We start from the raw sequence: 15,296 nt of genomic DNA, 5'->3' as shown, positions 1-15,296 counted from the left end.
TATGTTGTTGATTTGAATCTATTCTTCTACTATACTATTGAAAACTGAAAATTTTGAAACCAAGCACACAGGAGTTGTTTTTTGTTATAGTTTATGTAGTCAAATCTAGAACATTTTTTTTTTAAAATTCAGGAATTTCGGTGGCTGTTTTCCTTTTCACCCTAGACCTTCCATAGTGGAAAAAATTTTGTTCGTGCTAAGTTTAAATTTCTGGAGCCGTTGATGATATTAATTTTGATCACACTGTCCACTGCTACCACTACATTAACACTCACAATTATAATATATGACGCGAATTTCGATAACCAAGTTATCGTCTTCAGATATCGAAGTAAGATAACCTAAACACACGCTATTAAGTGTAACTGTGAATGTTGATGTTATAGAAGCAAGGAATGTGTTAAGTACTTGGTTAGTGATTTTTTTAATGAACATTTATTTCACCTGATTGAGTTTGATCGGTATGAGACTATATGTGACCTGTAATGCAGGTAGGTCACCTGTTCTAAGTGTCCTAGCCATCTCCTTGTGCTACTGAAGCTAATATCTGCCTTGTCAATGTTTTCTATTTTCAAAGGTTTTTCTGGATACGATTAGTTCCGTTTTTCCAATATTTTGCTTTATCCCATATCTCAATATATATTCTTAAGTTTCTCTTTCTATTGTCATCTGAGTTTGTGTGAGTCATGGAGGTATAAAATTCTGAGGTTACTACGGTGATGTTATATTATTTGAAAACATACCACACTGTATGGTTAGCCTGCTATAGAAAATTAAAAACAATGTAAAGCTAACACGGCATAGTCAACAGGAGGGTTTTGGGGGCTCAAACCCCTCTCGAAATAAGCAAAATATTACCAAATAGCATACCGAAAAAATACGAGGAGTGAATATAGTTAAATTATTACATTTGAATAAAAATAGTAGCGCCTAGCACCATCTTTTATCGAGAGGCAGACACAGTTGCAGCCGAACTAGTGGACGTTGCGCTATCTCTAGTCGAGTAGCCGAACTATTTTGTATTGGATGGAAACTTTGCGATGTTTCTCGATTATTCGCCACGGTCTCGGTCGGAATGAGCGGAGCTTTGTGGAAGTTTCTGGACGGCACTGGGCTGTAATATAAGCGGCGCGTGAGCGCACTTACGGTAGTGTTGATCCATGCGAACTCAAAGCGAATAAAAGTGAAAAGTGGTGAACGAATAGATTTAAGTGTACCGTGTAAGTGAGTAATTTTAGTGCAGAGTTATTCTGTGACAGTGTTAAGGATAGGTACGTGAATCATTATTACTGTCGAAAAATGGAGGGGAAGAAAGGAGGGGCGATAAACTTAAAGGTATGGACTACTTGTAGTCAAGGAGTCTGTAATAACGGAACAAATTTGGCATTAGTTATCGAAGTTTCAGCTACCTTGTATGCTGATAAGAAGACTGCGATGACATCTAGTTTGCAACAGGCCAACTTGCTTGTTACCTCATTTCTTACAACTGTAGCTAAGTTGGATATTAGTTTTTACGCGAATGAAGAAAAAATCTTGGATGAATATTTTAAAAACGCTATGGAACCCACCCTTAAGTTTCCTATTTCCACAAAACGAAACTTTCGCTTTCAATTGAAATGGATGAAGAGATTCTCCTGGTTGTCATATTTGGAATATAAAAGTGGAGTATGCTGCGTGGTAATGGAATGAAGATAAAGGCGGCCATCAAAGGATTGACCAGTTGGTAACCGAACCTTTTTGTAAATGGAAAACTACCCTGGAAATATTTGAAACTCATTCGAAATCGGGATACCACAAGCGAAATTCAGAACTGGCAGATAACTTTCTAAAAGTAATGTCTTCACAGGCTTTTTCGGTCACTGAACAGCTGTCTTCTGAAAGAAAGAGACAACAAGAGGAGAATCGAAAGAAACTACTCCCTATCGTGAGAGCAATAATTTTTTGCGGCAAATAAGGCATCTCCTTGCCAGGTGAAATCGATTCGGGCGCATATATGCCCTGTACACAAGCCCTCAGATCCAAAACGAAATAATTAACATTTGTGGTGAATTGATTCACCATAAAATAATTGAGGAAGTGAAGAAAGCCAAACTATTTGTGATTCTGGCTGACGAAGCCACTGACATCGGACGTGTAGAACAAGTCTCGTTATGTATTCCATATGTTGATTTTACAGATAACAAACACCATAGACTTAAAGAGATGTTCCTTGAGTACATTCTAACGGTCGATGTTTCAGGATCCGGTTTCGCAAATCTCATTAATACAGCTCTGAAAAAGCAATGATCTTGAATGTTCTCATGTGGTTGGTTAAGGTTACGATGGGGCTGCAGCTATGAGTGGGTATTTGCACGGTGCCCAAGCTTATGTACACCAAGAATGTCCTCTTTTTCTTTATGTACACTGTAGTAAACACTCTCTCAACCTTGCTATTGCTAATTCGTGTTCATTAGCAAATGTCCGAAAGTGCATTGGGATTGTGCAGTTCCTGGGTTCCTACTTTGGACATTCTGCTCAACGCCCTGCTCTGTTGAAAGGAAAAATTCAAGAGCTTGAAGAGTTACTACCCGTCGTAATCCCCGGTAACCAAAAAAGGTTGCTCTCAATGTGTGAAACACGGTGGGTCCACAAACATGAAGCTATTATAAGATTATAAGAGAAATTTATTAATTTATTTAGCGATTGTGAATCTTCTCGAAGAACTTCAATTCAATCACAATAAGGTAACATCGCAACAAGTCGCCGAATTGCTAAGTACGCTTCGATCCTCGGATTTTGTGATGTGTTTAGTGATTCTTTAAAAAGTTATGAGCTATACATTGTCGCTATGAAAACAATTACAAACAATTGACATCGATATCATTATGGCATTCTAACATGTAGATGATATTATTAATGTCTTACAACTCCTGAGAAACTGACGTTGAATATCCTCATCTCTATGAGGACACAAAGGTTATACAGGAAGAAAATGGTGGTATACTGAAAATGCCATGCGTCGTCGGAAGACAATTAAATAGACCGAACATTCCTGCATTGGTGTATGTACGTATTACAAAATTATTTTGTTCATTCCATTTCTTGATCATACGATTCAACAATTGGTTGAAAGTTTTACCAATCATCGTAAAGTAGTATCAGCATTATCTGGTGTTCCACCTTCAAATTTTACTGCCAGTTCTGGAATTGAAGAGGCAATTTCCATGTAATCGTCACTGCTCACCGAAAGCAACATATCAGTGGTTAAAGCAGAACTTGAAGTATGGAAACAGTGATGACAAGTATCTCGCCTACCCCAAAATCTAGTTTGGAATACCTAGATATGTGCGATAAAAACCTTTATCTTAATATTTACATATTACTACAAATCTTTGCTACCATTCCTGTATCCACTGCTACTACAGAAAGGTCTTCCTCGAGCCTATAAGATTGAAAAATTATTTACGAAACACTATAAGTGAAAACTTACTGATTTAATGGTTTGGGTCTCACGAATATTCACTATGGAACAGAAATTCATGCAAATGAAGTAGTGGATATATTTAAAAGAAAACGCCGAATATTTCTTCTTTAATGGTTTTAGATTTAGCGCAGGGGAACGAAATTAATTTAAACATTTCATTTAAAGTTAAGAACCTTATAAATACCTATGTGGAAATTTTTCCAATGAATATATAGATATTAAATTTCATGTAAGTATATTTTTGTTGTTTTATTTACTTCAAACCAAACTTAACCCCCCTAATCTAAATCCTGGCTACGCCCGTGAAAGCTAGGTCAAACTAATTTGTAATGTTTTTGTATTGAGATGGGACTGATTCCTTAGCTTGAAGATCTATTAATTTTGGTTAAAAATAGCAAATATTTGATTTTTCTCCTTATACTAGAAACAAAGTAAGGCTGTATATATATTTCAAAAGTTTGTACATATCTTATTGGAAGAAGTTAATTCAAATACAGATTATGAAAAAGAGAATGCTACATTACAAGAACATTTAGTCTCCAATTTTGGATGGAAAAAAGTACAAGACTTCCAGTGACAAGACAAACTAATATTAAAAAAAAAACAAATCGTAGATGGTTCAAAAGTCTTACATAATAGTAGAAGAGATAGAGAGAAATGATACAGTTTTGTAGGTAGTTATTGATTAACGGGAAAAATATTTCAGATTTGATTGAGCCAGACAGATAAATAAGGTTAGAAAATTTCAACGACTCATCGTATTCACATTTCTAAAGTCAATCCATCATCACCATTAATTCTTCTAGGTTCATAGTAGCTAGGTTGAGTTGTTAATATGAAAGATCCGTAGTGCGATGCTCAATTTTATCAATTAGACTTCATTTAATATAATATCTAGAGAAACTTTGAAATTCAATATTTTAAGTGTGATTTCTCCCACGATGTTTGAAAATTTACCATGATAATCATTGATATTTTTGTTTAAACACAATAAAAAATTCTGCCGAAGTAACTTTCAATTTGGGACAACTCGTACATTGTATTTTTAAATTCATTCAGAGAGTGATTCCGATTTAAATAAGTGGCGCTTCCTATAAGGAAACTTTTAGAAACCAGACCATTCCAAAAGATGTTAAATAAACAACACAAATTATAAAGGAGCAAGAAGAAGAAGAGAGATGTTGATTTTAAAAATTTTTTAATTGGTTGATTTTTCACTTATCTTCTCATTGCTTTTTTTTTGTTATTATGAATTTTGAAAAATATATATTCGGAAAAAAATGAAATGAAAAAATATATCGCTAAACTGCATACTTTTACGCTATACCAACACTCACAATTATATTGTCTGATGCGTGTTTCGATAACTAGGTTATTGTGTTCAGAAACTGCGCTTCGGACAGTATTATTTTGAGTATTGCTCCTGCAATGTTTTTTCATATCCACTAGAGTTTCTCTCTAGAGGACTCCATAGTCTTCTTGGTCTTTCTCTTTTTTCTTGGTTGAACTATCGCTATGATTTCCAAAGGATTAACCTACCCATTAGATTTTGGATGGTTACTCTCGAAATATTTTCCCATTTCAATAGAACAACACTTACAGCTCCATTGGGACAGGTGAACGATGCCAAACTAATCATATTAGAACATCAGAAAAGTGCTCTATTGCATTTGAGTCAATATTGTGTGGTTGATACTCTGATTTGGATGATCTATGACAGTCTTTGCAATTAGAGGCCTTCATCATCTTGCATCAAAGTTAAGAAATATCCTCTTATAAATATCACAGACGATATTGCGGATCTTGAATTATGTTTTCCAGATTAAATTCTGCAATGACAGATCACGTACGAGAAGGAATCCACTCTGTGTAAGCCTAAGAACATAATTAACACAAAACCTTCGTGAACCACCACAAAATGGCTTTTATAGAGAGATAGCACATAGAGGAAACTTTTTGAATCTCTGCGCTATTCTTTACTAAATTTTCAGACTCGGTAAGAAACGCAAGAGATCAAATTTTTTTATTGTTTATATCTACAGTTTTCCCATGTTATTTTTCAATAGAAAGTTCATTTTGCTGTTCGTGCTAGACCTTTTTGATAAGATATTCACCACTTCCATTCCTACACTCAACTATTTCCAGTCTGAGAATATTACATCTTACATTTTTTACCATTAAGTACTACTAATTCTTCTTATGTACAGGGTCAAACTCTGTTAGATCTTTTCGCCAACCAAAAAGATTCAACGGAAATTCTGTAGAGATATTATCTTTAAAGATAGATAGATAGAATTTTAGCAGCTAGAAATTTCACATAGTCCTCTTTTCCTCCAATTGAGTTTCCCAAGTACGTTATATGCTGATAAAAAAGATAACAATATATTCTCTACGATTCAATTGCAATGTTTGGATTTACTTTGTGTACATTATAGATGTTCTATTTTCCCAGCTGCTCAATAACTTCTTCTGTTATTGGATTATATTCTGTATTTTGATTATATTCTGTATCTGGCGCTGATAAATTTTAGTACGTCCACTTCCAAATACAGCCTACTTTTAGGATTAGAGAATTAGAGATTATCATTACTGCCAGTTATTCATGAGTTTCCGATATATCAAAATTCTGGAGCATGTTAAAACAACTGAGTATATAGAAATGAGTTAAGAGATTTACAAGAAACTTGTGTTCATAAAGCCCTAGTACCAAGTTGTGATATCCAAAACGACGGAAATTATAGGGCGATCTCTGAGTAAATTCAAAGATATATGTGAACTCCACTTTATCCAGCTATTTGGTACTTATTCTTATTTTTTCTTTTATTGTAGTTTCTCCTCTTATAAATTTAATGTGGAACTCCCCACTCAAGCGTTTCAAAAAATTTCCAAGTTCTCAAGAAAACTTATATTTTGATGTTTTTAAGTGTGTTTCGAGTTATTAGAAACAATTAGTTGAAGACAGTTGGTTTTAAACTATATATGAAGCGATAATTATGATTTTTACTGTTGAATTTGCTATATAGTAAAATTAGAATTTCCTCTCTGTAGTCTTTAGAGATCGTATTTTCGGGTTTTTCCTTGTCACCAAACATATGTCGTCTTTTTTTGCAATTTTGTCGTTTACTTCCACCCAATTCCAATTATTTCACATTCACACTACCTGTACATTGTATATTAGGTCCGTTGAGACTGAACAAGCAGCTGCATTCATTTCTCGCGTCATCTTCTATGTGATAGTAAAACTTCTTATTTTCACATCTATATTAAAATAAAATATATTTTCCCATCATCAAGGTGTATCTCACTATTTTTATTATTCTGTATGGTGTTAATTAATTGAAAATTTCGCATACTTTCCAAATGCACATTATTATATTAACAATAAAATCATCCATCACAGTATGACATTTTATATATGAATATAGCTGTATGCAAGTTATTAAATGAATTATTCAGAGGATTTTTCAAATTTCTTACCCTATTTATCAAAAAATAAATCAATTGTATTCATATATCTTATATTTTTCCAAAACCTAGTCAATAAACCTATTATATAAAAGAAGAATTAAACGCAGACTGACCATATAAACAAAATTTTATGAATAATGTAATAAGAACAGAATAAATGTACAACAGTATGAAAATTAACATTACTCAATTTTTCAATATTCTCTTTAACTTTGTTATATTTATTATGTACATAATTTATTTTGATCAGGATGATTTTTGCATAAAACTTTCATTGGGCGCTTTTTCTTTTTTGAAGATGTTTATAAAAAGTGAAACAGTAAAGTAAGCAATAAAAACATACAAGGAACGGAACATGGAGCCTGGCGATCTAACTGGGTGTCTAAGCAATCTAAAAGAGATTTAGGTGCTAATCGATATGATCATGAATGTTACTCAATCCTGAAGCCTTTCTACCTTTTCAGTTGTAAAACATGCTGGAGTTGAGTCATTACGTGGATTCTCTTTACCACAGCAGTTCACATTTTTTCCTATTCTGTGTCTTATGTTTAATTTCCTGCTGTCTTATTCCTCGATTCTCGTCTGCTGTCTTGATTTCTTCTGTTCTGTTCCTTCTCGATTTTCCTCTCTATTCTTTTGAAGTTCGTGCTTCATATATCTTCCTTATTATTCGTATTTCTCAAAATTCTCATAGGTCAAACCAACTTAATTGTCATTTATTTTGTTTTGAATTGGTTTTAAATTCAAATTTTCTCTTATAGTGTTATTCTGTACTTTGTATTTCACTTTTTTGTTTCTGTGTGAGTGTCTATGTCTCAGATCCAAATTAATATGAGTGTGGCTACTCTTTTATATATTTCTATTTTTATTTTTGGCTTGATTGCATTGAATAATCTTCCAGCTGCCCCATTTCTCTCGTTTATCTCTTGTTCCATCTTGTGTTAGTGTCATGTCAAGATATTTTAATCTTTTGAACTGCTCTCTTTTTGATTATCCTAATTTTATCTTATGCGCCTTCTCCTTTCGACTTATTATCATCAACTTTTTTTTAAATTTTCATATTCATTATCTGTATACTGTCATTATATATTTTTAATTTTGAGTTCAAGGTTTTCTCCTCTTCTGTTGTTATCACCATTTCATCTGCGTATAGTATCGCCGATATTTTAATGCACTTTTGTTGTTTCGAACCTATTTGATATCTCATTCCTATTGACTTTGTCAAATGCTTTTTCAAGTTTTATCTATTTATGAAGTATGCATTCTTGTTGTAAGTCTTCTATGTTTATTTCTGGTTCATCCCTTAATCTGTTTTCTATTATTCTTGTATATATCTTGCTGACTGTACTTAGTAATGTAATTCTTCTATAATTGTTACAGTTTCCTGTGTGTCTTTTCTTGCATATTGTTGTAATTATACCCGATTGCGAATTTTTTGGTGCTTCTCCTATGTCATTTATTTTCTATATTGTCTATATTGTCTGTTGTATCTCTTTTGAACTTATTTCATCGTTTGTTGTTTGAGGTTTCTATTAATCCTACTTGTCCTGTGGTCTCTTTTGTTTTTTGTGTCATTTATATACTTTCCTACTAGAAGATGTCATGAGTGTTATGTCTTCTAAACTATGCTTTATCGAGAGCTATAAAGTTAAGATATGAACTCGGAGTAATGGGCAGAGCAGCCCTTCAAGTGCTTTATAATTTTAAAATTAAGTCATAGTTAGTAGGAAAATTCATGCAGGGTTTAAACTCACTGAAAGCAAAAAAGTTTATTATGTGGTCCACACCGGCGTGCAAGGCTGAGATGATCGGCGAAATAGCTCCTCTACAACTACAACCTTTCATGGGTTTTTTAAAAAGCCATTGAGTCATGCTCAAGAAAAAGTGAGATAACAAAAAGACATTAGAAATTTAAAGTGAGACTAATCAAAGGGTTTTCGTTCTTATTCTACTAACACATAAGTTACTTTTATAAACAAAGAGGCAGAAAGTTTCTGAGCATGGACACCTTTCAGTGAATTTCCACCTGAAAAAAATTGGATAAACTCCAGATAGATTTTGTAGTTTTAGCAACGAACCAAAAAAAATTGCCAAGCACCTCATAGGTGAGTGCGAGACTGCTCATTGTCAAATACTTTGATAGTTATATTCACTTTACTCAAAATCAGAAGAGGTATAACCGCCATGAAGGTAGCTCACTTTCCAAAGTCACTGCTACCTGACTGAAAAACTATTCAGCGTATACAATGGATCAATAAGTCAGTGTTATTATGGAAAATTCACAACCTTCTGGTCCTATAATATATAATAGATATTAAAAGAATGAATTCAATGAAATAGAAGCAGGATTATTCAATTTTGACTTAACAAAAAAGTAAGTACAGTGCACATATAATTTTTAATCGATTCTATCAATAGGCATTGTGAAAATACAAATGAAACTAATTATAAAGAGGCGTTTACCTGCAAGGCCTAATTAAAAAAATTTCGACATTATTGATGACAGCTATCCATTTACTTTCTAAGGATGATGCGAATGTGCTTCACATATTTAGTCTCAGTTCGCCTGAATTCAAAAACCACAATTCTCCATGTTAACTACTTAATTCAAATAAAAATTAATACCATTCCAAAAGAATATATTCCGTGGAAATCTATTATTTCCTTAATATCAACGTATCACTTTTTCACAGAATTGCATATGCATTTATGGTGTCTTCCGAAAGTCCTTGTATTAAATATATTCTATATGGATGGTATTTTTCGTACAAGTCTTCACTCTACCATGTTCCTTAACTTTGTAAAAGATCATAGTAAAAGTGGTAAAATGTGGTAAAATGTGGTTTTCCGAGATTATAAAAGGAATGGAAAGGAAAAATCTTGGTTGATTTGATGTTTATGTGTGTGAACCAATTAGAAGCAGACCACACCGTTTCAAAATTACTTGGAGTGAAGAGAAAAGTTGTGAAAAGCGGTAGAGGAAGACAAAGCACTAATAGGATCGGAAAGATAGAAAAAGGTGATAACGAAGAGTTATCACATTTACAGAAACGTTCCCAAAATCACAGCGGCTTTTAGATCGCACTGGAAATTCAGAAGAATGAAGTGGTGTGGGAAGAAGACTACAGAAGAAACACTTCGTAGCCAGAAAATATGGAACTAGATGGTACAATGAATTATCACTTGATAATAGAATAATAAATAAAATAGATAAATATAAAAAAACGACAAAAGATAGAAGCTTATGTTGAGGGTCACAAGTAAACTGCTCAAACAACCGACTTTGCTGAGATTACTGCGGTATATGGGCTACTTTATCTTGTAGGAATAGTTTGCAAGACTAAATTAAGGATATATCTGGCATGTTGATAGCTCTGGCATTGAAAATACCCCTTAGACACTTCTAGAAATAAGTGTCTATTTGAACATTCCAATACACTGACAGTTTTCCTAAGACAAGATAGGGATGCTAGAAAACGCTTCATCCCCACCTTCTACTTCTTCAGCTCCCTTTCTACTGTTGTATGTATGTATATGGATATTGGGGTATCATCATACACTGCGACCTGAGGGATCTATTGTGTTCCCCCTTGGGAACTCAGTGTTTACAGATGACCTCTTAATCTTCACTCCTTTTAAAAAGTCTAGAATGTGGGATGGCTGTAGTTTGCCAGAGATCTGCGTCTTCTATTTCATACGCTCCTAGATGTTCCTGGAATTCTGAAGTGTTTTACAGGATAGAGGTTTCGTCTTTTGTGCAACAAAATCTGCGAGCCGCATCATTTGATAAGTCTAGCGTCTTCAGGTGTTTGTTGAGGCGACAGTGCCCCGATAGAACTCCCGTTAATATTCGTAGATTTTTCTTATTTAGGTTGATACATCCAGCAGATCTTCTTTGGTTAAAGCTTCCCACAAGAATCTTTGCCTGTCTCAGCCCCTGTAAGTTGTTCCAATAATCGGTTTTGCTCCTATCTACCTTCTTTTTCAGTGCTTTTTCTATTGTTCATTTCCCTTCGCTCTGGTGTGTGAAGGAATCCATTGTAGGGTAATTTTAATTTTCTTGCCTAGCTCTTTAATTTTTTCAGGGAATCCCAAACGAGTTTGGATTTTATGATAATGAAGCTTAAAGCTTTAATGGCTACTTGGTTATTGAACAGGATCATGATCTCTTGTTTGCGATAGTTCCTCTTTAGATCAAACTGCATACATTTCTGCTTGCTGTATTGCCTATGCTTTCAAAGTGTTTGGTTTTGTTTTAGATCCATCCGTATACAATTTGATGGTATTTCTCTTCATTTCTTGTATGGTGTTATGATCCCACTTATTTCTACAGCTTAGTATTGTGGTAAACTTTTTCTCGAAGCTAAACTTTTTCTATGCATTATCCTGAGGCAGGTCCCATGTTTGGTAATTATTTAGCGAAGATTTTTTTTGGTGATTCCATCTCTGAATATTCTAAGTGATGTTTTCTCTGCCACGCTTTTCAGTACTATGTGAAGAGGTGGAAGATTTAGAATTACTTATAGTGCAGCTGTTGGGAATGATTTTATGGCCCCGGTTGCACATCAGCAAGCCTGTCTTTGAACCTTTTAGAGATTGTTTCTTGTGGTGTTCAGACTAGTTCTAGTACTCTAAACCACCGCTCCATATCTGATGATTGGTCTCACTATTGCCGTGTGACTGTTAGTATAGCACTGGATTTGACTTCTCTCAGCAAGACACCAGTTAAGAAAATAACAACAATAAGCGTTACTTGTCTTGTTTGGTGGAAAGGATGTGACCGATATCTATATCTGCAACTTTATTGTTCTTTTGTTTGTTTAGTTAATTGAAACATTATTAATAATAATTAATAAGAAAAGCACAATGAGTAACAAAATTATAGGTAATAGTAATAGGTAATAATTGGTATATAAGTTCATAGCAAAATTTAAGCCAGTATGTATCATACCCGTAATTAAATATTATTAGAATAAAACTCATTTACATAATAGAAGGCACTTTCTAGTAGATATGCCCTCAAATTATTGCGAAATGTGGGAAAAGATGATATCAAATTGATTTCAATCGGCAAGTGATTGTGCATTTTTTGCATTGAGCAAAATATTGAGCCCTTAGCTAATTCTGAACGTGGAGTCAGTAGGTAAAGGTTGTGCTCCGCATTCATAAGTGGAAAGCCGTGCTATGATCTCTCTGAAATTGGAGCGTGCTTACGAATTAGGCAATTCAAAGTTGAATAAAGAAGGAAGAGTCAGAATTTTTTATCTTTTAAAGAAGTCATGCAGTGAGCCCTGCTATTTAGTAAATATCTAACAGCTCTCTTTTGTAGTTGGAAGATTCGCTAAAATTGATAAGATTTTGTTTAAACTCTAAAATTTAATCAAAGAGTAAATAAAATCTTGATAAACATGCACCTTTCGACTACCAGCGTTTTTCAATGTATTGCTTCTTATTTTCTTAACTGCATTAATTACAAATTGAAGCGATTGGTGCAATCTATCACTCAAATTTGTCGCTACTTGATGTGATCGGTAGATAACACAGTGAAATGCAGTTACCTCTGGTATAATTCTTTTAAGATGGCTTATAAACCCACTATATCACTCAAACATGGCAAGAGCTTCATCTTTTCTAACCGAAATAACGTTTGTGAATGGAATAGATTTTTCCTTAAAAAATCTCTCTGAGCTTCTTAAAATATTATCTACCTATATTAATAGAAGTTAAGCTAACAGTTTAGTTCTTCACAATCGAAACCAAATAAATTGCCATGGTCCACCTAGACCATTTTGGGAATCGCGTAGTTAGATTGAATATTTTCGTTATGAAACAAAAACAGCCATTTATGGATGCTTTGCGGCTGGATCAATTGCAAATGATTCCTATAACGCTGTGAATATATTACGAAATTTACAATAAACATTTTGGTAACATTCGTTTTGGTATTTCTTATTCTTAAAATCATTTAGTGTCACATTAACGAATTGCTTGTGGTGACTTGCATTTGCGGAAATCATAATTAAGATCACCAAAAATGGAATGAAAATAAACTGTGACCAGTTTTTACTCAGCTTCTCTTTTTACTCAATTTCTCTTTACAGAAACTTTCTACGTTTAATGACTCTTTTATAAAAGCCATTCAAATGTTATCATCAATTACCATCAATTTTATATCATAATTAGGATTGAATTAATACTTTATAATATTGAATGAACCATTTTGCACGATTTTGTTATCAAATATGCCAAAATGTCATTTACTTTATCATCCATTTAGAAAATGTAACAGAGATTGTCACATACTCAGCGATTTATTGTCAGTGCGGCTAAATATTCTTAAAAATTTTTATCAGAAAATTTTGAAACATGTGACGACATCTTAAGAAACAACTTATGGAAATTATTTGCCATTTTAAAGCAATTTGTGATAATAATGTGTGTGTGACGATGTTTTGAATAACTCTGAGGTTGGTATAGTTGAGGTAAGTTGTTGATGTAAATTTTCTCTTACATGCATTTAGAGTGTCTATTAGCAAGAAAATACTTTTAGGTGAAATAAATATACATAAACGAAGTAAGAAAAAAAAATATTTTTATGTTAGGCTCGTTAGCCATAAATTTTCGTTGTGACGAATACTGGTACAGGAAAAAACGTGTCTACAACTAGGGTAATTCCGAGGAAGATAGCCATACGGGAGAAATGGCCAAAAAAGTTCTGGTATACCGATTGAACCACTTTCAATTTAGTTCGTTTCTTTTCGGCACGTGCAACAAGTGTTGGTGAATTTTTTTACTTTAAAATAATAGAGAAGAAAGTAATTTCACTATGTTTTCTAATCAAACGTTGAGGAGTTAACATATTCACTGGCCACAAAAATATTTTGAAAGTTCTGTCTGTTTATATGCTTTCTTCGTGAAGTGAAAGATTCGCTAGGTGTTCTAACCTCAAAATCCCCTACAAATGTGAGAAATAGCTTTAATTTTTTCATAGTGTTTAGGATAGAGATATCCATAGAATTCAATGTGGTGATTTTGATTGATTTTTAATCTTCAATATTTTCCACAGATGCCTAATCAATACAACCGAAATGCGGCTGCTACTGGAGGTGCCTGGAGTGAAAAGGAGTTAAAAAATGCTATGGAAGAAATACAATATGGCGGCAAGACTGTTTATAAGGCGTCCTTAATTTACAATTGAACACAGATTTAATATGACATCAGAAAATGCGGGCTATGATTAGAATTCAGAAAGGAATTACAATATTCCTTGAGGAAATCAGGAGGGGTGTCATATATGCTACAATTCAAGGAATGAATAAAGCTGAAGTAAGCTCCTATTTTTAAGTAATTGAAAGGAATCTCAGTGGCAATGATATATAAGCCTGGCCATATTTACAAGATGGACGAGTCCAGGTTGCAATTAAATAATCGACCAGCTCATGTTTTGGCCAACAAAAAGCTTCCAAAGCTGTAGATATATCAACCTCTACACAAAAAGGACAAATAATTACGGTAATTGGTTGTTGTAAACAACTTGAATTTGAAGATGAACTGCCTCCAATATATTTCTTGAATGGATGAAATCCCTTTTTTGCACCAAATACCAGATGGCAAAGTACTTCTTTTGCTGTACGGTTTCCATATATCTAAAAACTTACTTTTATGAGTTATGCAGGCTGTGAATGAAATAGTACCCAAGACGCCGTATAACAGAACAACAATTGCTTTGCATTAAATCAAGTATGGGAAAAATCAGCGATGAGTAGAAATGCAATATCAAGATTCAAGACACCGGAAGTTTTCCCGAAGCGAACGAGCCAAATATAAGTATTCTTAAAACCAAAGGTAATTCGTAGGTTGTCCGATAGCAGTTGCTCCCTAAATTATTATCGTTTTCAATGATACCTCTGAAAGTTAAACTGATGACAGAGAAAAAGATAACTGCAGAGGTTATGGTGATAATTATTACAAGACAAAACTAATCGAAAATTGGATACAGTGCAATATTTGCATGCTCCGGGTGCATGAAAATTCCAATTTGAAGACATGTGTTCTTACTGCGTTAATAAGAAAAAAAGAAGTTGAACGATCTGAAGGGCAAATAGAAAGGCAAAATAAGTACTAACCATATCTCCTAGACCACTATGACAATCCCTCCTAGATACCCTGGGAGAGATGACTAGGTTTTTTAATAGGTTAAAATTATATATTTTTAATTCATTAAAGTTATTTATCTTTGAATTATTAATATAATATTGAGAATTAAAAGTTTTATTCAATAAAATTTCTTCTCAGTAGAGTCTTAAAGTTACTAAGGCTTCTCCTCCGGAATTACACTATATTCATAATGGGTCATTGATCACTT

General features: G+C 33.6%; 1 protein-coding gene across 2 annotated transcripts in view; it reads right to left on the bottom strand.

The window, feature by feature from the left end:
- The window catches only part of LOC130442172 (arrestin domain-containing protein 2-like), a 300,222-nt gene that overhangs the window by 73,597 nt on the left and 211,329 nt on the right, over positions 1-15,296 (bottom strand). The gene's annotated exons all lie outside the window — the stretch shown is intronic.

The sequence above is a fragment of the Diorhabda sublineata genome, chromosome 3 (assembly GCF_026230105.1).
Source record: "Diorhabda sublineata isolate icDioSubl1.1 chromosome 3, icDioSubl1.1, whole genome shotgun sequence".
In the NCBI taxonomy this organism is placed as follows: domain Eukaryota; kingdom Metazoa; phylum Arthropoda; class Insecta; order Coleoptera; family Chrysomelidae; genus Diorhabda; species Diorhabda sublineata.
This window is presented reverse-complemented; position numbering and strand designations above follow the sequence as displayed.